General features: G+C 45.3%; 1 protein-coding gene across 1 annotated transcript in view; it reads right to left on the bottom strand.

Moving 5' to 3' along the window:
- Positions 1-15,967, bottom strand: part of LOC147664946 (beta-1,3-galactosyl-O-glycosyl-glycoprotein beta-1,6-N-acetylglucosaminyltransferase-like) — a 119,100-nt gene extending 103,133 nt beyond the window's left edge. Inside the window, exon 1 of the mRNA XM_086949868.1 lies at positions 15,721-15,967. The gene's annotated coding sequence lies outside the window, so the exon portion shown is untranslated. The remainder of the gene's footprint in view (positions 1-15,720) is intronic.
- Positions 15,968-26,664: the final 10,697 nt, after the last annotated feature.

The following is a 26,664-nucleotide window of genomic DNA, read 5'->3' as shown; positions in this document are numbered from 1 at the left end:
AGGGTTTTTGGATGGGTCCCAACATGGCTTTAGAAAGCTTCATAGCACGGAGTCCGCTTTGATTAAAGTCACGGATAATATCCGCCGGAAAGTAGATCTGGGTCAAACCACCGTGCTTGTACTGCTGGATCTTACAGCAGCATTCGATACCCTGTCTCCCTGTACTTTAACATCTAGGTTAAGGGAGGCAGGGGTAGCAGGACCGGCCCTCAGTCTCCTGAGTTCTTTCCTACATCAACGAGAGCAGCGTGTAATACTAGGAGATTACCTCTCCCCTGCTAAGTCTTTGCAATGCGGGGTGCCACAGGGGTCGGCATTGAGTCCGACCCTGTTTAATATCTATGTGGCCCCCCTTGCAAGACTAGTAAGATCTCAGGGGATGGAGGTAGTGTCGTATGCCGACGACACGCAGATTATGGTGTCCCTGACCCACTCTGTGAACGTCACCGCGTCCAACTTTAGGTCCTGCATGCAACTTGTTGCAGAGTGGATGATTTTCAACTCCCTAAAGTTGAACGGTGACAAGACAGAGGTCCTGGTCTTTGGCAAAGACCAGGGCATGTGGTCAGGTGAGTGATGGCCCCCATCTTTAGGCATCTGCCCCACTCCTACACAATCTGCTAGGAACCTAGGTGTCATCTTTGACACCCGGCTCTCCATGGAACTCCAGGTCAATAGGACAGTGGCCACCTGCTGGGGTGTCATCAGGACTCTGAAAAGAATCGTCCACTATCTTTCCCCACAGGCACGTAAGCAGGTTGTGATCGCTCTTGTTGGCTCAAGGCTCGACTATTGTAATTCACTTTACGCCGGGGCCAACAAGGGCCTTCTGCAGCGCCTGCAGGTTGTACAGAATGCGGCGGCGCAGTGGCCACCTGCTGGGGTGTCATCAGGACTCTGAAAAGAATCGTCCACTATCTTTCCCCACAGGCACGTAAGCAGGTTGTGATCGCTCTTGTTGGCTCAAGGCTCGACTATTGTAATTCACTTTACGCCGGGGCCAACAAGGGCCTTCTGCAGCGCCTGCAGGTTGTACAGAATGCGGCGGCGCATTTTGTTTTGGCCCTGCCTTGGCTGTCCTCTGTGACCTTGGCTAGGAAGAATCTCCATTGGCTCCCTATTCCTTCCAGAGTTTCGTTCAAACTTCTCTGCCTCACGTATAGTGCCCTGATGGCAGGCCCGGCTGATGCCCTTGGATCCTTGCTCACTAGGTATGTCCCGACCAGATGTTTACGCTCTCTAGAGCTAAACCAACTGGTAGTCCCACGCGCTAAGAAGGCTAGATGGGGGAGCAAGGCCCTCTCCATTCTGGCACCCCAGTTATGGAACACACTTCCCCTGGAGATCAAATTACAGCCTTCACTTGATCTATTCAGGAAAGCGTTGAAAACCTGGTGTTTCACTAAAGCATATCAGTAAGCTCCTGTATCTGACTGCCCTCAGCTAGTTGTTTGAGTTAGGCGCCTTGACGCCCATTGGGCATAGTTGCGCGTTACAAATGCCATTTCATTTCATTTCAATATGCCTTGTACACCCTGTACCCCATTGCTGGAGTGTGGAGGAATGTGCACAGTCCAGCCAATGGGGATACATACCACTGAAGGAATTACCTGGATTCGAGCACCCACAGGATCATTGTCAGGGTTCAGCTACCGAGGTGGAGGGGGAACCTGGAGGAAACAATCCACAGTAGAGACTGCTGGAGAGAAGCTGATTGGGGTGAGTATGCACCACAAATCCTTTGTTTCCCATGACTCGAGGCAGCCGGTCAGAACACTATGGTCGGGTCATCAGAAACCCACATCTCAATCCGGATGGCAGTCGGAGATCCCTGTACAGCTCTATAGATGCAGGTTGTCTCCGACCACCATCTCGGTGGTAAGAAAAAAGCTGTCAGAATCGGGGTCTTTCAGTGGTCAGTCTGAGTACACGATGCATGCATCGTAATCTGGCAGTCAGACCAACCGCTTCCGAAAAGACCTTCACGGGTTCGGCTGCCTTAGACAGGACCACAGAAGCTGGTACGACCGGCATCGTAATCAGCCCCTTACTCTTTTTCTCAAAAACACCACACTTTTACAAAGAAAAAAAACGCCCTTTTTATGTGGAGGCATGAAGAGAAATTAATGCGATTCTATGCTGGCTCAACTCTGGATGTCCAGGTCCCTCTGCTACACATGCATCAGCGACTGGTACACTGAACTCAAAGGGTCAATGTTCCTACAGCTACTGATATGCAGGCGCTGACTCGCCTTTAATCTTTCACCAAAGATATCCTCAATAGGGCTGTACAACTGTTAACAGTTAAACCACCTTTTTAATGTGCATAATAGGTGGAGAATAAAATATCCAACTCTCGCTGACCAAAAAGTGAAAGATAAGGGAAAATCAATGACGATTCCCAGAGAACAAACAATATTAACCACAGTGATGTTCTCAAGCATGACAAACAGTACACCTTTACTTACTCCTTGAACATAAAGCAGATATTGAGCTCAGCAGGGGCGGCTCCTTTTCAGTGGAGGAGCATCGCCTCACAGCTGAAAAAAAATGGTAACTTTATTTATAACCCTTCTATTTTTCAGCAACCCCGTGACCCGTCCTAAGTTAAGTGCCAGGATGGGGTGCCAGTGCTGCAGAGTGGCAGTAGCACGGAGCTGTGCGCTGTAAAATTCACGTCTCTTTGAACAGCAGTCTTGGGACGGACGGCCAGCCAGACGTGCGCATTTTGAAGTTCTCTAACCTAGTTGCCAGCTGGGTTAGAGAAGGTGCAGGCTTCCAGTGCTCTTAGGAGTACTGAGAAACCTGCTCTATCCGATCCTGGCACTGCTCTCATGCTGAGAGAGCAGTGCCAGGATTGGGTAGTGCAGTTTCCCGGTTTCCACGAGGAGAGAAGACACCCAAGGGAGGACTACATTGCGCTGCAAGTTAGAAAGGTAAGTCAATTTATTTAAATTTTTTTTGTGCTCACCACCCTTGGTACAAGCCAGCCACCACTGGAGCTAAGATCAATCAAGTTTGCCTTTATTAGCTGCCTTTCTGGTTTAAGACATGACTTTTTGACCAGCGTACTCCCCCCTCAAAACATTCCACCTACTGAGCTTTCACTTATGGCGCCAAATGTAAGGAGCAGCATGATACCTCCACCAAAAGTGTTTCAGCACCTCGTTGGGGTGTGAAGAACTATATAAATGCAACTGTAAAATAAAATGTATAAAGGGAGGGGGTGGGAATATATTTTCACACTATTCACCTTTACATTTATGGAAAATACTGTCTCTTTCACAGAAAAATACTGCTAGTGTGTAGAGAGACATGCAGGCGTCATCACTTTTCCATCTGCTGGTATCCAATCTTTACCTCAGCATCAGGACTTTAAGTGGGCCAGGTCTCACCAGGGATGAGCACCGGCAGTTTTTTAAAGGGAGTCTCGAAACGGGTCTCTATCAGGCTCTGTTTTGTGCAGGCGGTCCGTTTTTTTTCCTCCCGACTGCACGTACAGCAAACATATCATGTGCTCGTGCTCACACTGCTCATTTCTCACTAGTGGAGAAGTTGCGGCATGACTTTGTGCCAGGCTAGCATTGTAGGGGGAAGGGAAATCCTTTAAAGAGTAATTTTCTCTCTGGATTTCCCATCTCTTTTTGAAACTCAGGAGCAGCAACATTGTTGTGGTGTCACCAGGACTAAAGCCAATAGCCCTGACTTCTTGTAGGTACGATTTTACTTGTTGCATCATATATCTGGATGCAATGACAGTAACAGCAAAATACAAGTCGGGCAGCACACTATGTTAAGCACAGTTTTTAGCTTATGTGTTTTAAGCCACACCCTTAATTACATTGACCACGCCCTTTTGAGAGACCGCCCCCCCCCCCCCCCAATTTTTTCATCCCACTTAAGGCCCTTCTTAGCATTACTCTCCAATGGCAACTCTGCTGATAGGCTTCTTTAAAAAAAAAAAAGGTACTTTTTTTTTTTTTACAATACAGGCACTGGGGAGAGGAACAAGGCGCCATGGACAGGGGAGGCTTGTTGTTACGTTTTTACACTAGAGTACCTGGCCATGTGCTAATCATTAACACGCCTCCTTTTTTTTCAGCCGGCAAGTCCCAGTGTGTCAAAGTGCTGCTAGCTAAACGGCCAGATCTGGCTGATTATGTCAAACGTGGCACAGAAAGACCTTTCGGTCAAACTAAAGGCACCTGTTGATGCAAGACACACAAAAAGTACCCACACCACCAAGGTAGCCAAATAGCTATTATCCATATATTTTTTAACGAATAAAAATTCAAAATTGCTTCAACTGTTCTACAAGAGGATAGTATTATTCGAAAATGTGATTTAAATAAAATAAAAAATAAAAATCAGCCATAGTTGGTTAGTACGGAAACCATTAGCAAAATAGTGTGTTTTGGGGGCTTTTTATCTCTATAAATAAAAGTATGCAGTGCGTGTTGCTAATTAACTTTTGTGCTAAGAAAACTCCTACAACTCACAAGATGGTTGACAGACTTCGACAATGTAAGGTTGGAGTCGTTTTCCAACAAACAGTCTGTAACTGTTCTTCCAAGAAGCCAGGGGTCAAGCAGAATCACTCAAAGGAGAAATGCCAACTTCAGGGTAAACACTTAAACCAGTTCATCAAAGGAAAGTCCAGTGACTGCCAGCGGATACAAAACACGGTGAAACTGGTCATACTCCAAGGCACCCGAGGAGAAGTCCATTATTTTAAAAACAATTGCCCTTTTGATAATAACGATAAAAAATAATGTTTCAAGAGAGAAAAAATAATGAACACACTGTAAACAATAAGTATACTGGGTACATTCTATAAGCTAGTGGAAGTGAATTAAGTCTAGCATGGTAAAAGAAACGTGTCCTTTTAAATGTGCCACTCGTAAAAAAAAAAAGCTCAGAATTCAAACTATGGCCCTGGTATACAGAGGTTTGTCGAGTTCCAGGCCCACCTTTCTCCAGAAGCAGGTTAATTTTTGCAACTAATCGTACATGGAGGCTGTACAACACAAGGCAACTGTTTCTCCAAAATTACATACCATGTCTTGGGAGCATGTTGACTGGATAAATAATTTCCTATACTTCACACAGAAGAGCATTTTTTTTGCTGTTGAAGGGCGCCTCTGAAGACACTATCTGCAGCCCTCTCTGCTCGGAAGAGGTTACCATCCACGAGCAATCAGTTCTCACGAGATACTAAGAGTCCAGCATGTTATCACAGTAAAAAGAAAGCAGATATGAAAGGATATCATTTCTGAAAAAAATATACGTAACCAGAATATATAAAGAGGAAATAAAAAATGCCTCCAAATCTTAAACCTTCAGATTTACAAAGCAAACACACTGGTTACCCAAAGCATGAACGAAGCTAATCGTTTGACTGTTGTGAAGCGAATACGTTTTTTTCTCAAGTTACACTAAATACAAGGGACATCTTGGTGACTCGGAGTGTAGGCCCTCTCCGCAATACAAACACACACCAGTTATGGCCCAAACAGAAACAACAGTGTTAGTGCAACGGAGACAAGGTACGGGTCCAGCTCAACAGGTAGCAGTGCCACGTGCACTCACACTGAATACTTACAGCACAGAGCAGTGAAAACCACCCCCAGACACACAAACCAGGTAAAAAGTGAAGAGCAGCAGTGCAGGGTCACCGACATGAATCCAGCAGGGTACGTCAGTAACAGTGCAAGTTTCAGTCACTCTCAGAACGGTTACAGCCAATGCAGCAGTAGCGCAGGTTTACCCACTGCTGCTGCTCCTCCCAGAAGCCACAGTGCCACCGGCCCTCCACCAACCCAAGTTGAGTGCATCAGTTGCAGCTGTACTGCTAGTTAAGAACCGACCCTATACTGCAACCTACCACTGCTGCAGCGATTCCTAGGTGCCCATCCTGCTGTCAGTTTTCAACAATGCACCTGCTCCAGCCAGGGTGTGCATTCATTGAAAGAGCTCAGACATGCAGGGTCGAGTTCATATGCACAAGACACACAAATGATGGACAGAATGCAGAACAAATCAAACATTCACTCCCAGTGAAGAGATCTGGGTTAAATTCATAGTTCTTTTGCTCAGTATGCCACCCAAGTTTGGACCCAGCTATATGCATATCAGTCTTGACCCTGCCCCTCGAGGGAACAGTCCAGCCTGAACTGCCAAGCCAGGAACTCAATGGACCAGAAACAAGCATCCTGGGACCAGTTTAGGGGTATCACCCCTCATTAGCCAGGCTAGCTTGAATCCAGTGGCACAGGGAGCCCAGGTCCCACATATGGGCATACACGGCGCACTTAGGGCAAGAAAGCAAAAAGACACATGCCAGCCACTCAGCCTCCTATAGGTAGAAAAAATCTGAATCAGATCAAGGAGTACCCATAGTAGTCAGATTCCGAGAGGTACTTTGGCCAGTAGCACTGGCCAAAGGTCCACATGAAGGGCAGATGTACATCCTCAAGTGGCAGGCAAGAGGTAGTAGTCAGCAAGCCTGGGATCAGGAACAGCAGCGAAAGGCTGCAAGGAAATTCAAGAGAGGTTTCATCAAAGGTACCCCATTTACACAGGTACAGTAACAGAAGCAACACAAAGTAGAAAGAGGGGAAACAGTTGGGTCACCTTCTGCCCCAGGCCCCAAACCTTTTAGAACACACCTACTATATGTGCCAGGATACTTGTGAGTAATTGAGCGCGCTACAAAACCACCAATAAACATAAACTATAGTTAGACATAATCAAAAATTAAAATATGGCTCAACACCAACTATGACCACAGTGCTCGTATGTAGTGGATACAACACCAACTTTCTCAATGTATACCATTTAAAACACTGCTGCCATCTAAAGCTGTAGAAAAAATGCGGGGTGGGGGGGGGGGGAAGTCTAAAATTAAAAGAACATTTTAAACAGTGCAATGAAACTAAACTGAGATTTGAGTAGAACTGGACCCAAGTGATAAAGTAAGGAGGGGGCAAACAGTTTCCTATATAAAGGCAGGTGGTTTATTTAACACGAATATAGTTTAAAAAAAGGGAGTGCATGTTCCTCAGGCACGGGAGCAATGCCCAGACTGGCCCGGCTGCAATTCTTTCCCGGCATGCCAGCTCCTTGAGTGGCAGACGCCTGTGGGCAAGAAGGATAAACAAAAGAATGAGTAGGAAGTCTTAAGTTACGGCTTCAGAAAAGAGCAACTAACACGAGCACAGAATATATTCACACACAAAGATCAACTCCAAACAGAAACAAGGTCTCGCCTTTGGGATCTTTATAAGTGTTTAGCCATGCAGCACATAAGTTGCAAGGTAATAAACATCAAAAAGTACATTCAGCAGCCGGTCACATTTTATGCATCAGCGGCAGGACCAGAACAATTCCACCCTGCATGCCCTTTGAGAAGGATTAAGCAAGAGCATTAACAACAGAGATGTGGTGGGTGCGAAGCAGACATGGAAGGCAGCAAGGCAGTGTTGGATGGGTTGAAGGGTGGGTGGATGGGAGTGGGTCAGTGTTGAAGGGTGGGTGGATGGGCGTGGTCAGTGTTGAAGGGTGGGTGGATGGACGTGGGTCATGAATTGGCTCAGTGATGAATTGGCATGGCTTGATGCAGAAGGTTTTTGGTTCGTTTTGCTTGAAATCAATAAGACTGGCGAGGGCAGGTGCTGTTTCATGGGCAGGGTTCAGTATTGAGGTGCAGGGACAGCGATCTAATGGCTCTAAGCAGCAGGCAACACCCCGCTACAGGAACTTTAGAAGACAGCCCTTGTAAGCCAAGCAGCCCTCCAACTGCAGAACATGTGGCGAGACGAGATAACAAATTCTCATGGGTACTGTTCAATAGGTAGAGAAACTGAGCCCCGCCCTCTCCTATACTGCAATGACCTTCTGCTACCACCAATGGCTAACAGATGCAAACAGCGCCTACGTCTTCCTCGGTCTCGTAAATACTTCAAGAGTGCTCAGCAGGTTCATGTGCATACTTCGGAGACATGTCGGTAACCTTCAGATCACAGTGGAAATCCAAGCAGGGTAGCTTAGCAATCAATCAGCCTTCTACAGTGTGTGTGTGCGGTGGAGAGGGTCTACAGTGTGTGTGTGCGGTGGAGAGGGTGCACATCTTGATCGCACATGCCGATGCCTACCCCCCCTTGAACCACTAAGTATCGGCAGAGATGTTCCTCCTGCAGAAACTGCAACTAAAACAGGCAGCTCGTGCCATAATGAGGAGTTACGTATGTGCAGACGTTTGTGTCCTCGCGCTTGCATGAGTAGCTCATTCTGGTACTTTTAGTCTTGTTGCACAGTAAATCTGCAAATACTATAACCCGAGCTCTGCTCACTCCGCAAAGAGCATTCGTTTAAATCAAATACTGTACAATTTCTCTGGTTGGTAGTAAAAGAAAGCAGTTTAAGTTTGCTGCTTGACCACTCGCAGTTGTGTCGACTATCACTGCACCCATACATCTCAAAACAATGTGGCAGCTTGAATAACAGCCAGCAAGAAAATGAAAGTCAAGCCAGGCACATGTAAACAAACACGTGCACTGAAAAAAAAGTAACTCCAACAAAACGTCGGCAGGCAACCGGGCATGTTCCAGTACCTTGAATAACAGCCAAGCCAGTGTGAGCAGGCACATGTAAACAAAAGTCAACACGACCGCCATCTGTTTCCAATTAACAGGACCGCGAGACAGGCAAATATAAACAAGCACGGGCACGATAATTCAAAACAGATGGCGCTGCTGCTCGCTCCCGCAAGGTGGATGGCGTACATGCACGAGTGCTCACTGGAAACAATGCAGTACATGCACGAGTTTTCAAAAAAGTAAAGACCTATTCCCAGAGGTCATCTCCTAAGCAGCGCTTGCGCTGCCGCGCTAGGCTCGACCTAAAAACACGGAATACAAGCAAGGGCTCTACATGCCAGGGCAGACATTTACACAGTTTTACTCCATAACGAACGGCCCCAAGAAGTGAAAATACAACACCAATCAACCGTGGCTTATGAAGTGGTCCACTGCCAGCCAGGCAGGCACTAAACATGAAGCAGTGCTTATGCCACCGCTCTCTATTTTCAGTAGAAATAAACTCCACAGAGCACGTAAACCACCAGACAACCCTCGCGTCCTCAGGCAGAACAACACAGTGTTTCGGTCATCTGTTTCACACTTTTGCAACACCCAATACTATTGGGGCAAGATGACGCAGAAGGCCAAGTTCTTATCAAGTGTCATCTTTGGATGCCAAGGAAACAAAGTCAGACTGCACCCTCAAAATGCTAACAGAGGCAGGACTGGTGTAACTCAGCAGAAGCTGCTGGGAGCAAGGTGAAGCAGTAGTGAGCATCAATGCAAGAGGTGTGCCACAAAAAGTACAAAAGTTTTTTTGTGAAGCACGAGAACAAAAAAAAAAAAAAAAGACCCACACAAACGGTAGTACAAAGTTATAAAGTCGTGACTTACTGCAAAGCAATAGCTTTTTACAGATTTAAAATGAAGTAATAATGCAACTCATTTCAGAAGAAAAGCAGTCATTTATCATGCCTACCCAAGAAAAATCATTGCGTTCCAGTAATGCGACAGGGTTTAGAGGGCATTTCGGTCTCGTAACCTCCTTTAAATGGGAGGAGAAGCCGACTCTCGGTCATCAGTCAAGCTTTCCCACGCATGGTGAATTCCCTCCCCCTACACTCTGACAACATCTGAAAATAGTGCAAGGTCCAAGATACAACTTTGCATTTCTGCTCCTCTCCCACCTCCTTTAGAAGCTTCATGGATAAGTTTGCAGTCGCCCCAGAAATTCTGAGACAGTCGCAGAATTGAAGATCTCACCCGGAATATAGACAACGGCTGCTACTGGTTTCATGGATCCAGACAGGCAATGGAAAACCTTCAGGACTCATTCAAACTCAGGCCCTTTATTACTGCTGAAGGAACAGGAACACGAGAGGGATCCCTGCCAACACCTCTCATGGCTTCAATATCCAAGGAAAGTATGGCATGATCAAGAAACGGATGGACAAGTTGCGCTCTTTAATCTGGTGGGCATGAGCCACTTCTAAACCTGGTGGAACCGCGATCAATTGGACATTTGGAGTGTGCGTCACAATTTTGGAATTGGATTGCTATAATTACACTGGTGTATATACAGAGTGAACTACGGCTGCACATGGCACACAAGCACTGGTGGATATGTCACAATTCTGAAGTCCGGAGCCACAATTTAATCATTTTTCAATAGGACAACAGGTTGCAATTCAACCTGGGGACTCTGATTTGGTTTAAAAAAATAATACTGAGGATACCATGATCAGCTCCCTCAGATCGTGACAAAATATTTCCCTCCACCAAAATACTTGCCACTTATGTTTTAAATGCAGCCAAGCCCTGTGGTTTTTGATGAAACAAAGCCGGAAGCGGTCTGGCTTTTAGCAATTTTGTGTCTCTCATAGGTGTGGTGTTTTATTTAAAGATCCAGGTAAGTTGTCAACATAGGTCAAATGTAAAAAAAAAAATGTTTTTTAAATAAACAATCAAAGAAAAATTCAAAAGTTTTAGAAGAACAATTAACTTCTACATTTATGACCCCAGGTTATGTAATTAACAGTCGACGCCAGCTAGCCATCAGCCTTAACCACAATAAAAACCATGCCTACTTGGCACTCACAAACCAGAGCTTTACTTCACCCACTAGCTGTTTGTGGTTTGCATAATTTGCCTGGGTTGATCTATGGCTTCATTTGCTGGTAAGTAAGATGATCATATTGTCAGTACCGGTTGTTTCATATCCTGCAGTACAGCGTCCACTCGCCCATGTAACCACGTACTTGTTTTAGGATAGGTTGAATGAAATGGATTAGGTCCAGGACTTGAACCGGTGTGATGGTTAGAGATGTAGGTTTAACTTCCTGGATACATCATCTATAATCTGCAGCGTACATAGACGTGTTGTACACAAGCTCCATGGAGTTTAAAGTGTCTCTGCCACAGCGTCGGGTTGCTTAACTTTCAAGTGATTGCTTCTTTTTCAAAAGTTCAGCAATAGACATCAGCATTCAAGAGTGCTCTGCTTTTGAGAACGAGTCAGTATCTACCAAAATGTTGAAGATTTAAAAAAAGCCCCTGTCACAGACGCATCTTTTTGGAATTCCTATGAGCTGAAAACTGAAAGATCAGGTTGTACAATCAGAAGTGCCCTCCAGAGCTGTTGTTGACGGGGAGGAACCTTCGTGTGCTTTTTCCACGCACTACAAGTGACGTGGTTTGGCTAGTCTAGGTATACATACATCCGCAAATGCTTACACACAGCCCACTGAAGGCAAAACTAAAAATATATCTGTGCATCTCCCTCTTCTAAAAGCAACATATGTTTGCGTCTTAAGTCCCTAAAACACAAAATAAAGACAGGCTTTCTCCATAGCAGACCCAAATCTATGGAACTCCAGTGAAAAAGCACAAGTGCAAATAGGAAATCAAAGTGTTGCTGAACGAGGAAGGGAGTATCCCCGAGATATACGGTAAATTCAGCCCTGGGAAACAAGGATTTTCCTGTTCTATGTTTGTTGTGCTTGATTCCAACAATACTACTACCTGTTATTCCTGCACAGTGAATCTTAATACTCACATTTGTTACCATTTTTGATGATACAACAGATTTCATGTACTTAATCGTTGTGTAAAACGTATGCAATTCTAGTGTGTCTCTTTGCTTCCAAGGACCTGTCACCAATTTCCTGCTGCTGAGTCAGTGGTGAGAAGCGTGAACATGCTCCCACTATATCCAGTAACACTGCACGTACTAACCGTAAACGGTTTTCAGCTGGGCCTCCTTTCTAGGGTGACCAGATCTTGAGAACCAAAATTCGGGACATTTTGAAAAAAATAGAAGGACTACAATTTTACATCAATTGTGCTGTGCAGAATGACTACTTTACTCTTATCAACATAGGAACACAAAAGAAGCACTGAGAAAATAATTAAAATGGCCAGGCAATAGATAACCACAATAGACAAGGACATTTTGCGGCAAAATATTGCGCTCTAAGCTGCATTTTTGCGACACTCAATTACCATTCAATAGCTCTACATAGATTTGTTTTGGAATCTAAGTTTAAACTATGAGTCACCTTGGTAGAAGATATATAAAATGCTCCCCAAACTATCTTTAGGCCTGTGGGAATGCGCTTTCCACACCATTTATTTACATATATCCCCTCAGCACTCTTAGCAATAAAGAACAGTGTGCACCCTCACCTGTGTAGCACTTGGCCGACCAACCGGTCGTTGACCCAGGCGGCCCAAGATGAAATTATCTTTTAGTTGGTCCACATCATTATTGGTACAATGTGGATGTATATGATGGCTTGGGAAACTCACCACTCACCCAACGTTACAGTTAATAAAGTTGAAATTTGACTTTGGTTTTAAGTCAAATAATGGGACTCACTGCTCATTTTTTTGGCATCAGGTAGAAAAATATATGGAAAGTTGTATGACAGGAGGAGTCGCTGATCCATGCGCAAGTCAATCCATTTTTTTAATAAAATGATATCCCTTTTGTACAGGATGTGTATATTCAGGGGTGTGGAATTTAATAAAATATCTATTTCTCCATGGGGCAGGTTGCTTCAAAAATCTATTTGTCCTGTAACAAAATCCACTCACCCCTTTTGTGCCATATAATGCTGTAGCAAATTATGGTAGCAATCTCATTATATAATATGATGAAACAGGGCATAGGGAACTGTCACTCCTTAGCCAATGGTACAGCTGATGATATAATTTCAATTGGGTTACATGTCAAATCCTGCGACTCATTCCTGCTCAAGGGTTTGGCGTCAGGGGCTAAGTACATGGTCAATATATTGTAATGAGTGTCATTAATCTAGATGCAACTCAATTGTTTTTAATAAGGTGATATCCTTCACAACACTAGTTAAGTTCCTTTCTGCAGGATCACGTCGTAATAATGTGCATAGCAACAAGTGGTAGTAGTCAATGTCTGAGGCAAAAAGATAGTCATAATTCTGGTTCTTGGGGTGTGCTGAAATGTGTGTTCTCATGAATACGAATTGTCCTTTTTAAACCTCCTTGAGGCCGATAGCAGGATTTCTAGATCAAAACTGGATCCTAAGTCTCCAATTGTTTTTTGTGTCTTGAGTAGGCCTGATCTCTGTTGATATAAATACTATACATGTGTGTGTATATTTATGTATTAGTAGTAGGAGAACCAAATAAGTAACAGAGTCGAGCCAGGAGTCTGTCAGGGGGTTATGTCTTCACACAAACCGAGCCACTGACATAAGCCAAGCCACAAACATCACGTAAAAATAAAACAGTCTTTTCAAAAGTTCAGAAAAGTTATTTAACATGTTGATACATTTCATCTGAGCACATTACATTGTATAAATACTTTGCGAGGCACATATTAAAAGTGATAGTTTTTTAACATGACAGTTGTCCCCACCTCCTCACCCTGATGACTATGCCACGCCTGAACTAGGTGGCAAATAAGTTGTCAGGCGCACTCTGTTTGAACTTGATTCTTTTAAAGCATGGAGCAACATTATAGTCGACGAAAACTACAACGTCTACTTTAAGAGGTTTTTGTACAGTGCACATCCCGAACTCATGTATTTCTATGTGCTGTCATTTCTGGCACTGAAGAAAAAAGAAGCTTGCTTAAAAGAAATAGTTGCCTAGGATCACACCTTTTTGTCATGAGCGGGAAGCAGGGATTGATCCCATGTTTTCCGGTTTATTTATGCAATTCACCAACTACATGGGTATTCCTCTCTGTTTCGCATTAAAGTTTAATACTTTGACATCCATTCTTGGCATGAAATCGGAGCAAAGGATGTTTCGTTTTAGCTGAGCAGCTGACATGCTTCACACATGGGAGAGGCCCTGGAGTCCTGGCTCTTACTCTTAGAGACAGACCGGACGCCTTGTATGACATTGTTCTGCATTCTGTCCATCAACAGTTTTTGCATTTGTCACCCCGAGTGGGAAGGGTATGATCAGACGTGAGTCCTGTGCTCTCCACACCACTGGAGTCAAGCTATCCAGGCTGATGAGGGCTGAAAGCCTGAAACCGGTCCTTGGATGCTTATTTCCAGTCCAGGGAGGACCTGGCTTGGCAGTTCGGGCTGCACTGTTCCCACATGCACAGGGTCAAGACTGATATAGGGCTGGGTTCAAACTGGAATGGCATGGTGAGCAAATGTATGACATTGCTCTGCATTCTGTCCATCAACTGTCGTGTTTGCATTGCTATCGCTCCCAAGCAGTGCAGCCTGAAGGAACCGTGGAGGCTGCTTGTCTTAACAGGTGAGTAAAAAAAAAAAAAAAAAAAAAAAAAAAAAAAAAGTGCGCTCGTTGCGTGCTTCTTCAGATTTCACGGGAGGCTTGCCAGTCTCAAAATCGCGAGAGGAGGCTGTTTGACGTACAAGGTACCAGGGATTTGGTATCCAGGAACACGCAGACTCTTGGGGGACTCCCAGCTGTACTCAAAGGAGGCGAGAGATGAGCCGCGATGTGGAACCCATATATCCCGGCCGCAGGACCGTATTACATACAGGAAAGAGGACGAGTTCTACCTCACCTTACGAGACAGTAACCAGAAACATTGAACGTCTGCTGCAAGCGAGGGGAAATTATGAAAGCGATGGGAAATTAGGAAATCGAGGTACAAAAGCGCCGATACATATGCTGCCACGAGGAAAAATATCTAACACCCTACGGACGTATCGATTACGGTTGCGTACAATGAAATGACATATGAAAGCAATACACTAACAACTGCACGTAGTATTAAAGAAACAGTTACTGCGCCATGCCCGGGAGTTAGACAGGAAATGTATAATAATTTGATTAGTGAGGGTCCAAATAAAGAACACCACACCGTACGATTACACAAAAAGCAGCACACAACTTTGCGGCAGTGTTTCAAAAAGTAAGCACTAATTACAGACTTGTTGCAGTCACTTTTCTCACTATACCATAATTTGAAACACTCGCTACAGTATTTACAAGTATACAAACCGCGAGCGGGTTAAGTTACTGTACCAGTGTAAAATGAACAATTTAAAAGAAACGAGGATAACGGCGACAAACGGAACTGTTGTGACAATACCTTTTCAAATTGGCGAGCACGTCAAAATGTCAATGGTACACTATCAAAAAAAGATGATCTTTTCTATATTAAAAATTGTTTTTCGTCGTATAGGAATAAAGTACAACTTTTGGCATTTTACCAAACCACATCAGGGGTTCCAGCCGGGTATAGCAGCAGAGGTCACCTCTCCGGGGAATGTCACCCAGCACCGGCGTGGACCAGATCTACTTTTACCGAAGAAGAGGAAGCAGCAGCAGCACACTGTGTCACCTGGCAGCAAGGCGATGGCCATCAGCAACACGCCCCTACTTCCGTTATCTAAAGGGCGGTCATCCAGGAAGTGTGGCGCCGTCAAAAGGAAACACCTGCCTCCTGTCCCCACTGCTCGAGGTGCCAAGCCCCCAAACAGAAAAAAAAGAGCATGAACTCTAGAAAAAAATTCGAGCACCGGTGCACACCCCTGCTTCCATCCTAGGCACACAAGAGTGTGGCAGATAAAGCAAAGCTGTTCGTCCCTACTGCCCGGTACTCGTTCCTAAATCCCAAAGCAGCAGACCCTTTGTCGGCTCCGAGACTGTCGAGAGAGCCATTTACCTGGGGATGTTGTAGCCATTCATCCGAGGCGGCCCTTGTGTGAAGTGGCTGCGGGGTCGGGCGGAGCAGCGCCCCCAGGTCCTCCTCCACCCTCGGCGGACACTTTGTGAAGTTGGGCGCCCTGGAGGCGGGGGAGCCCACGGTGCTGCAGCCGCCGCCTCTGCGCAGTCCCCTGGGCAGAGGAGGAAGCCTCGGTGGCAGGCCCCGCCTCGCAGGCGTGCAGCTGATTAGTGAGAAGGCGAAGGGCGGGGGCAGCCGGAGGACCACGGGGCTAGAGGAGTGTCCCCACACGGCCCGGGGACGCCAGGCCGGGCGAGGGCGCCCTCTTCAGGGGCAGGCCCGCGCGTCCCATGCAGCCCAACTTTCTGTAGGGCAGGGGAGCTCAAATCACGTGTTTTCCGACCCCAAAAGGTGGTCGACGTTGTGTGTTTTGAATGGGAAACTGAAAAGAATGCATGCTTTGACGGAAAATGTTGCAAAGTGGTGATTTCGTTTGGGGGCGGGGTGGCGGGAAAGACAGAATGCCGCTCAAATGATTCGTTATACAGAAGTGATGAAATGAGTGCGGGAGCGAAACATTTCACAGGGGGATAAACAAATGTGCATCTGAAGTGTTTTTCTTCTGGCAGCCATTGGTGTATTTTCGTTAGCATGCCAAACTATGACACAATTTCTTGCTTCGGTAAACTTCTGATTATTTTAACTTTCAATCCTATCTAATACTTTCTGTGATAACGTGAGTGTGAAGGGAGGCGGCACACATCGAGACGCACTTATAAACACTTACAGAACGAAGCATTACAACACGTATGTTCAACCTCTGCCCCCACGATATGAAACGTATGACTTATTTATATATATATTTTTTTGTTTCAAAATATTTTTATTGAAAATAAATTTTGCATATACAAGAAAAAACACGCAGTTGTTTCCTTTCTTTGGGTGGTCTTGCATTATGTCCTTCTGTCTTAGTGGTGCCAGTGGGGGGGGGGGGCTTGGGTTGCGGTTCATTTCCTTAGATAAGCATCAAGGGCTTCCCACATGTCCTCTTTAGCTGTGTGGTTTGCCACCTTGTGTTTGGCGGTGATGTTGTCTGCACCCCGGAGGAATGTTACCCAGTTGAACCAGGGTTTGAAGGTGGCTTTGCTGGTGTTTTTCCAGTTTCCCAGGATGGTTTTCAACGCAGATGTTAGCAGAACATCCACTAGGTCGCGTTCTTCTTTGGAGTGGAGCTGTGTTCCTAAGAAGGCGGTGGCGATCCCTGCTAGGCCTCGTTGTGTCTGGCACCCTGTGATGTTGTCTATGAGGCCGTATACTTTACTCCAGAATGTTTTAACTTTGGGGCATTCGTATTACCAGTACGCACAGAATCTAAACAGAATAGGACACCAAACAGCGCAGATATACAAACTAATAACACCACGCACCACAGCTCTTAACAACAAAACAATAGCATTCTGGGAAGAGACGATACAGAGACCGCTAAACGAAGAAGAGAGGGCCAGATTATGGACATCTGCATCCAAAAACAAAATCACACCACAGTTGGCACAAACAAAATACTGGTTACTACACAGACTACACTGGACACCAGTATGACTTATAATTATGAAGTGAGAAGGGAAACAGATTTGAGTAGGTTCAAAACGAACCAAGATACATTACATTTAAGTTTGGTTACATAATGCTAGAATGCAAAAATTACTTTGATTTATTCTATTGTTATTATGTTCAGTTTTCATTTTAAATTATAATAATTGCAAAGATAAAATTGACTTTAGATTGTTGGTATAACAATGCCACATATCTTCTATTATGGATTAGCACATATTTAGAGTGTCGTTAGGCCACTACACACCATTTTTGCTGTAGACTGTGATAGTGCAAAATGTCACCAATGTGGAAATTATCTAATCATTTGATTTTTATTAACGTAAATCTAGAAGTCATTATGAAGAGTGTTCGACTGCTATAGGTCTCCACACTCCCCTCCTCTTTAGGGCTATCTCTATGACTTATTTTCATTTAATTCAATTTATATAGGGCTTTCACCAGAATACTGAACGCATGAAACAGTACAATAAATTCCAAAAGAAATGAAGGACCAATAGAGTACACTTATGAGTGCAAAGAAATTGAAAGAGACAGAAGGTACTCGTATAGACACGAATAAACATGGTGTGAGGTAGGAAAAGAGCTGACAGTGTGCGAATTAATTCCACTGCCTGGGAGCAAGAAGTGAGAAGAAACCGAAACAGGACAGATCATACGGCAGAGGACTTTAAACATGATGCAGGCAAGAGGCAGGCTGCAGAAAGCTGTGAAGAAAGAAGACCGAGATAAGTAAGGATAGAAAGGAAGAAGGCCATGAAGGCATTTGAAGGTTGTACAAGTGAAATGCACACAGAATGGAAAAAAGTCAGCAAACGGAGAACATAGAAAAGAGATGTGCGCTGTAGAAGATAACACTAAAAGCGAAATACAAATAGAAGCATCAAAGATAGATTGTAGAGATGCTAATGAGAAAGTTGGAGCACAACAAGGAGAAAAGTACAGTAGTCTGGACGTGCAAGGATAAGTGTGATTTTGACTATTTAGTTGCTTTGAAGGTGAGAAATTGGTGAATTTTAGGGATATAATATACATTTGAAAGCAGGAGAAATATGAAATGACATGGAAAGAGTGGGACAGAGATCAGATCCAGATTGGTATCAGAATTTGGAGAGGCAGGAACACTTAATAAATGCAATAACGAGTGAAGGTTAAAAGGAAAATGAAGAAGGGGTAAGAAAAAAAAGATTTTTTACTACAACATTCTTGAATGATAAGTGATAATTTTGTTCAACAGTTTGAAGAGAAAGTACAACAGATCAATCGGGCACAATGGTTAGGAGATCCATCGAAACAAGACTGTCTCACTCATATTTCAGAGGATCATATGTAAATCAGTGAAGGTCAATTCCAGCAAATTGTGCTGTATTGTTGTCACAAATTGCCTAGAGCAGGACACCCTAGTGAGAGAAGAGCTCATGAACTATGTCAGTCACAGTTTTGGTGGCCAAACTAGTGAGAATACGTCAAACAATTTGCAAGGACTTGTTCTGACTGAGCACAGGTGCTGAGCCGGGCGCCTGTGCTCACATCGATAGAATTCCTGGGTGCCTGCCGAGTTTGCTGTTCGGCATTTCTGAAGGGATTTCGAATTTCGGATTTCGGAAGATTACTGCAGACCACTGCGGGGGCTCACGGAGTCGGGGCTCACAGAGACGATAACGGAGCCTCTCTATTACTGCGAGGTGAGCAGAAAACCACATCAGCTGCCAGGACACTTGGGTGGGTGATTTTCAGACCCCTACCCCTACCTGCTTCTTGGGGAGTTTCTACAGCCTGTTGGTGCCTTCCGTTCCCCTCCCGCCGCCACAGAACTCCAGCTTGCTGCCACAGTGGGGAGGGGAACTACATCCCCCAGACTCGTTTGCCGGCAGCACCGCGCCCGGAGGCGCTCCATAAGGGAGGGCAGCCCCAGTGGAGTGCCCGGACACTTAGGCGGGTGATTTTCGGACCCCCTACCTGCTTCTTGGGGGGTTTCTACGCGGGCTAAGAGAGGCCAGAAGAGGCCGGGACGGGGCACGATTCTGGATTACTGAAGAACTAAGGTAGGATCTTTAGAGTGTATTGCCCAGAGCCTACCGAGCCTCTCCCCGGACACAATAAGGAAGTAGTCTAATAAACTGTCTGTTCACATGAATGGGTGTGTGAATTTAGCTGCCCTATGTCGACTAAAGTACTCTACAATCAAACTCCTGCCCAGGGTGGATCCTTGAAAGGGACACTGGACCTGTATCTAACCAGGGTGACACCGGCCATTGCTACTATCGAACACAGCCTTCCCAAAGATGTCACATGCTGTGAAGGATCCCCCTCAACTCCACCTGATTCGCCGAACACTGTATTGTTGAAAGAGCATAATGGGATTTGCAACACTAAGTATAACATTATATCACAGGAAGATGAACAGACTGGTCCCTATTCATGCCCTGTGGGTTCTGGAAGTCCTAAGCCCAGAGAACCGCAGCAAGTTATTAACAGTTCCCTGGTAAACCCGGATGTTGCTTTAGTAGAAATTCCCACCGCCCAATCGATAGAATGTCCACAGGTTCTTGCTCAGGGTATTAAACGTAAAAGTGTAGCTTGCAATGGGAGACCCTCGAAACACCCAAAAACCACCTTAAATCCACTTATGGTTACAGTTGCCACCATCCCTGAGAGCCCCAATCAATTACTGGAAAAACCTGTATCCCTCCTTCCAGCCACCCTGCTAGCTAGCCTAGAAGAACTCCTTAAAAACCTGCTTGTCCTGATAATCGACAGGATAGAGAGAATTGGGGTAAAGCTCGCAGAACTAGAGGTAAACAACCTGACAAACAACCAATCTCAGAGCATAGCTGCTTTAAATACCTATGACACCATTGTCAATCATAAAACCCCCCTGGGTCAACCATCGGACCCTGAATCCCGAGCACCCAATAGAAAGGAGCCTTTTAATAAATGCATTACAGCCAACAGCTCTATCTCTAGAGCACGGCCGACCCAACTAGGTAAGCTTCCCGAGGGTCTAGTAAAAACCAATAACTGCACACATTTACCACCAGAGGCAGGACCCTATGTGTGCGTCCTATCGGGAGTGCCGGAGCTTACTGTTGGGAAAACGGAAGGCCATTAGGGCCTTAAAAACAAAGTACAGTATTGGCTGACGAAAAAAAGACCACTCCCAACTAGTATCAATGGCAGAATTTTGAGTGTGAGAAGGGTGGGGTGGATAGGGTCTCGACCTAAGAACATGGTAGGTGATTTGGTAATTGTCAATTTTAAGGATAGGCAGGTCGTTCCATTTTTGCGTAGCTGGGAGCCACAAAGAGGAGATGGGCAAATAAAAACACGAGAATTGTATCACTTCTACCCCCGTACCGCATATACGTTGAACTCTGTTTATCATCATTAACTAAGGACAGAACGCTATAACCATGACGCAGTCTATTTGCCCCACTTCTCCCGTTTATAACCGGTTAATGTACTTTTGTTCTTGTTTTTAATTATAAAAATCTCTTTTAATGTAATATCTTTTGCGCAATCTTGTGTATATTTTAATGTAATGAATTTTGTATTCTGTATGCTTTTATGGTTATCGATTGTAACCGAATAAAGTACCTTTGACTTGACTATTTAGTTGCTTTGAAGGTGAGAAATTGGTGAATTTTAGGGATATAATATACATTTGAAAGCAGGAGAAATATGAAATGACATGGAAAGAGTGGGACAGAGATCAGATCCAGATTGCTATCAGAATTTGGAGAGGCAGGAACACTTAATAAATGCAATAACGACTGAAGGTTAAAAGGAAAATGAAGAAGGGTTAAGAAAAAAAAGATTTTTTACTACAACATTCTTGAATGATAAGTTATAATTTTGTTCAACTGTTTGAAGAGAAAGTACAACAGATCAATCGGACACAATGGTTAGGAGATCCATCGAAACAAGACTGTCTCACTCATATTTCAGAGGATCATATGTAAATCCGTGAAGGTCAATTCCAGCAAATTGTCCTGTATTGGTGGCACAATTGCCTAGAGCAGGACACCCTATAGAGAGAAGAGCTCATGAACTATGTCAGTCACAGTTTTGGTGGCCAAACTAGTGAGAATATGTGAAACAATTTGCAGGGACTTGTTCTGACTGAGCACAGATGAAGCCGGAACATAAACAAACTACCTGGCTTGCTAATTCCCTTACAAACAGGTCAAGGGATTCCATGCATACACGTTCTATAGTTGATTTGCCTCCTGGTGGGACAGGGAGCAGTGTTTTTGGCTTCCACGTAGAGGGTAAATACATTCATTTGCACCTGGCTCTATTTTTTTAAACACACATTTAATAGACAACTTCAGGATGTCTGGTGACCCAGTGCTCCAATAGTTCAGGTATTTCTTTTACTTCACATAATAAGGTAAACAACCAACAGTAGTCCAACATTGCATCCAACAAACCACACTCCCCTCCCAACCCTTCCATTCCCCCCCCTTCTGCGAGCACCCCCCCAAATAGTTCTGTTCAAAAGGGAACCTTTTGAAGTTCTCTGTTGGCTGCGTACTCTCCGTTGTTCCTGATTTCTACATCTAGATTCTCAACCCTAGATCATGTTTTCTCTAAGCAAAGCCCCCTGTAATCAACCCACGCCTCCCAAATATTGTAATAATTCAACTCCGATCTCTCCATACCCATGCAGTCGTTTTAGACCCTTTTTCTACTTCCCCACTGTTGGGGGAGTGCGACTTTCCAATGTTGATGTACATCGCCTTTGGCAACTAAAAATCCCAAATGAAAGAGCGGCAATATATATCTATTATTGACTAAGTCATCCCTTGTGTGGAATAGGACACGTTTCTGGTACATCGGAACCCTGCCGCCCAGGACCAAGCCTAAGACGCACAATTGATGGACGGAATGCTGAAAAAATCAAAACATTCACCCCAGTCAAGCGTTCTTGGTTAAACCCATCATTCTTTTGCTCACCATGCCACCCCAGTTTAGACCTGGTCATATGCAAATCAGCTTTGACCCTGTGCCTCATGGGAACCGTCCAGCCTAAACTGCCAATCCAGGTCCTCCCGGGACCGGAAGCAGGGAGCCTGGGACCCACGTCTGGCCATACCGGGCGCACTTAGGGCGAGATAGCAAAAGGCCACAATTGATGGACGGAATGCTGAACAAATCAAAACATTCACCCCCAGTCCCGTGCTCTCCATGCCACTGGAATCAAGCTATCCTGGCTGAAGAGAGGTGAAGCCTTGAAACTGTTTCCAGTCCACTGAGGACGTGGCTTGGCAGTTCGGGCTGGACTGTTCCCATGAGGCACAGGGTCAAGACTGATTTGCATATGGCTGGGTTGAAACTGGAATGGCCCAGATCTCTGTACTGGGGTGAATGTATGACATTGTTCTGCATTCTGTCCAACAACTGTTCTTTTTTGCATTTGTCACCCCGAGTGAGATGGGTATCCCCAGACGTGGGCCCGTGCTCTCCATGCCACTGGAATCAAGCTATCCTGGCTGAAGAGGAGTGAAACCCCAAAACCGGTCCTAAGATGCTTGTTTCCAATCCAGGTTGGACTTGGCTTGGCAGTTTGGGCTGGACTGTTCCCATGAGGCACAGGGTCAAGACTGATTTGCATATGGCTGGGTACAAACTGGAATGGCATGGTGAGCAAAAAAACGTTGGATTTAGGCCCAGATCTCTGCACTGGGGTGAATGTATGACATTGTTCTGCATTCTGTCCACCAATTGTTCTTTTTGCAGGACCAAGCCTAGGCAGGAAGTGGCATTCATCCAGAACGGCGCCACTCTGTTGCATTCCCAGACCATTTGTATGAAGTCATCCTCTGCAGCGAGGGGAATCCAAGGTAAGAGGGGGAGGCGACCACCTCCATCCTCCAAAACCTCCGACTGTGAGGAATACCCTGGGGAGCTAATTTAATTGTATCAAATGGAATTTGGCCGCTATTGCTCAGCCCCGGAACGCTCTAGCCTGCGTACATTCATCCTCTGAAAGTTAGTTTACATCTGCTTCCCAAGTGTTGTGCAGCGCACTGTAGGGGTCGAGTTGATCGAGGAGCAATGAGCAATAAACATTTGCCAGTTTATGGTCCCCCAGCTCTCCTATAAGCCATTTGCCCTCCAATGTTTTGAATTCAGGGGGGTCCTCCAAATCTGCAATGTATGGCATTAAAGAACACCTGAGGTGTAGATATTGATAAAACTGTGTCCAGTGTAGGCCATATTCTGTTTTGGCTTTGGAATGATTTAAGGGTAGTCCCTTCCATTACGTCCCCCAATGTAGTGATCACAATGAGATCCCATTGTTGGAACCCCTTGAGTGCTGCCAACCATCGCAGCCAGTTCCCACCCCCCAGAGGCGTCTGTTCCGTAAGTTTACTCTTAACCCCATCTGTTTCAGGGTGGGCTTAAATAACTTCAGTACCACCACAGTTGCCGGCAGGAGTATCAAACCCCTTACCCTCCATATAGAAGGAAAATAAACAGAATGCCTCCCAGGGTGTGTTTCTACAAGGCATATATTGGGTCGCCATAGGTATCACTCAACAAGTAAATTTGATGACCTGTAATATACTTTGACGTTCGCAGTCACTATTGCCCCGAGGTACTTCGATTGAAAGCATTTGCCGAGAGCAATGCAGGGGAATCCCTGGTTCAACTGGAAGCTGCGCAGCATGGTGTTCAGTTTGTGGAAGAGGGAGCAAGGGATCTCATGGGGGTAATTCTGTAACTGGTATATGAATCTCAGCATAGACACCATCTTGAAAATGGCCGATCTACCCATAAGCAACAGTGGCCGTAAGGACCATGTTTTAATGTGTGAGGCCAGCCTCTCTATGAGTGGTTGGATATTACGCTCCTAAGCCATCTTTGTGTACAATGTGATCGACACCCATAGGTAGGGGAAGCCCTGATGAACCACCTGAAGGTCTGCTGCCCATCTGACGTCTTGGGCTAAAGTTAGCCAGGAACACTGAGGACTTTGCTTCTTTAAGGTGAAGACCTGAATTCTCAGAGAATATCTTAAGGATCTGTAAGGCTCTTGGGCCTGTGACCTTGGGGTAGGTCACGAAAACCAGGATGTCATCTGCTTACAGCGCCACTCTATCGGAGACTCCCTCCTCCACTCAAACCCGCATCTGCACTTCCATCCGGAGACAGGCCACCAGCGGCTCAAATATGATGGTGAATAGGAGGACAGTGCCCCCCCTGTCTCATACCCCACAGTATTGAGTATGGTGCTGAGCTGTCACTCCCCACCCTCACCGTCATAATGAGATCAGTGTACAATAACGGGTTGTAGTCAATAAATCCAGCCCCAAAATTTGGATGTGACAAAAGGGGAAACAGATAAGCCCACCGTACCGAATCGGAGGCCTTTTCTATGTCGGTAAGGAAGATCGCCGCTGGGCTATCCAGGGTCTAAGCCAAGCCAAGGCAGTGCATTGTGGAATCACCTGCCTCCTGTTTTCCCAGATGAATAACTTATTGCTGTACCCCTGGGGTGTCTTTAAAGGCTTCCCACAGGGTACCCGGGAAGTCCACCAATCCCCTTTTCGAGGCAAAGTAGCAATCAGTTAATTGACCTATATGTTCCATATGGTCAAAGTCTTGTAGGGACCATGTACCTTCGCATTATAGGATGGAGGTGTTGCAGCCTCGTGCTAAGGCTGACTGGTGTGTGGTCTGACAGATCCCTGTCAAGTATACATGTCTGGGTGATGATGTGAGTCTGTGACTTTGGTATGAGGAAGTAGTCTAACCAGGAAAGGGATTGATGCATGTGAGAATAAAAGGTACATCCCTCTTTTCCCAGGTATTGTAGCCGCCATATGTCTGTCAGGTCCATGGCTTCCACAAACAGGGCCATCATGGAGCACCTGGTCCTGCCCTGGTTGTCCCCCTTGCCATCTGTCCTTCGAAGCGCTTAGAAGTTTGAACAACTGTAGAATCTCAAATGTAGTGTATTTACTGCTTTGTCCCTGTGGATTAGCCTGTATGGGTGGAACTGTGGTAAATAAAAAACTAATTATTTACGCCGTTCGGAATTTCTATAATTACCCAAGAAAATGGTAATGCATAAAATGAGGAGCAGAGTCCGTGGTCTTTGAGTTGAAAGGGTTTTATTCCAGAACTCGAGTTAAGGGAGAGCTCCTTCACCAAGCGGGTTCAGGAGTAGTCTGCTTTACTTGGAACATAACAGCACTTATATACAGTACGAGTACAATCAAAAAGAAGGAGTTCCTTTAGACTTGATTCAATCATTCATGATGTAATCATACGGAAGACATAGCATGCTTGTTCTCGTTTAAAGAATAACCTGAATAGCATTTACACATAGACAAACATATTGCATCGGGGTGATTGTGGTGACAAGTTACAGAGTTGTTAGTATTCTGAGGACAGAGAATCGAGGCATTGTTATAGGGTCATTTCTGTCGGAAAGGTAAAGAGGACGAGGCATTGTGCGTTCTTTACTTCTTATACAAGGGCGGTGATGTCTCACAATGGTATGTGTGTGCAGCTGGGAAGAAGGAGAATGGGCTGTAGTAAACTATTCTTCTTCGTGGCTGTCTCGTGTGCTTGATTAGGTTTTCCCTTGGTTGTTAACCCAACCCATGGCTGTCCTCGCAAACTGGGAGATCATTGACGGGAGAGAGCTGCTCGTTTGGTGACAGAGTTAGGGAGGGGGGGTTTTCGAGTCAACCAACTGACTGACTCCGTTCTGGTCTAAAGGAAAATATCGAACGGGACGGAAACCTGTAGGATACATGGTAGCTGGTCATTATTCTTTGCATGTGCTAGTATTATAAGAAAAAGAGCAGGCAAGAGGGGGGTATAACAGGATTTGCGCTTGAAGTAGGAGAATCGGCTTGCCTGGTCGATGTTAGGGTGGATAGGGTGCATGATGGGACACCAGGCGGAAAAGGGAGTTTTTTAGTCAAATTCCACATTCCCTCCTTGTCCCATAGAAACGCTATTACAGAAATTCTTAATCAATTTCTATATTCATCAGGTCGTATACTTGTTCCTGTAACATGATCATTTCATTTCTATTTCCTCTGTTTCGTGGACGAGGAGTACAGGAAGTGGCACACAGTCCACAAAGGGCGGGGCCACACTGGACACAGAGGCAACAGGTGAAGATAGTGGCAAAAACGAGGCCCAGGACTGTTTGTGCCTTCCACCCCCAGGTGGACAGGAGGTCCCACAACCAGCCAGTCAGGGACCATGTGCCAGTGTCCATATCCAATTTATCGGATAGTACATGAAGGCGGGATATAGCAGAATAAACTGATGGGGCGTTGTCTGGAATAAATACACAACAACTGG

The sequence above is a fragment of the Lissotriton vulgaris genome, unplaced genomic scaffold, assembly GCF_964263255.1.
Source record: "Lissotriton vulgaris unplaced genomic scaffold, aLisVul1.2 SCAFFOLD_974, whole genome shotgun sequence".
NCBI lineage: Eukaryota > Metazoa > Chordata > Amphibia > Caudata > Salamandridae > Lissotriton > Lissotriton vulgaris.
Note: the sequence above shows the minus strand (reverse complement) of the source record. Positions and strands in the feature narration are given on the sequence as shown.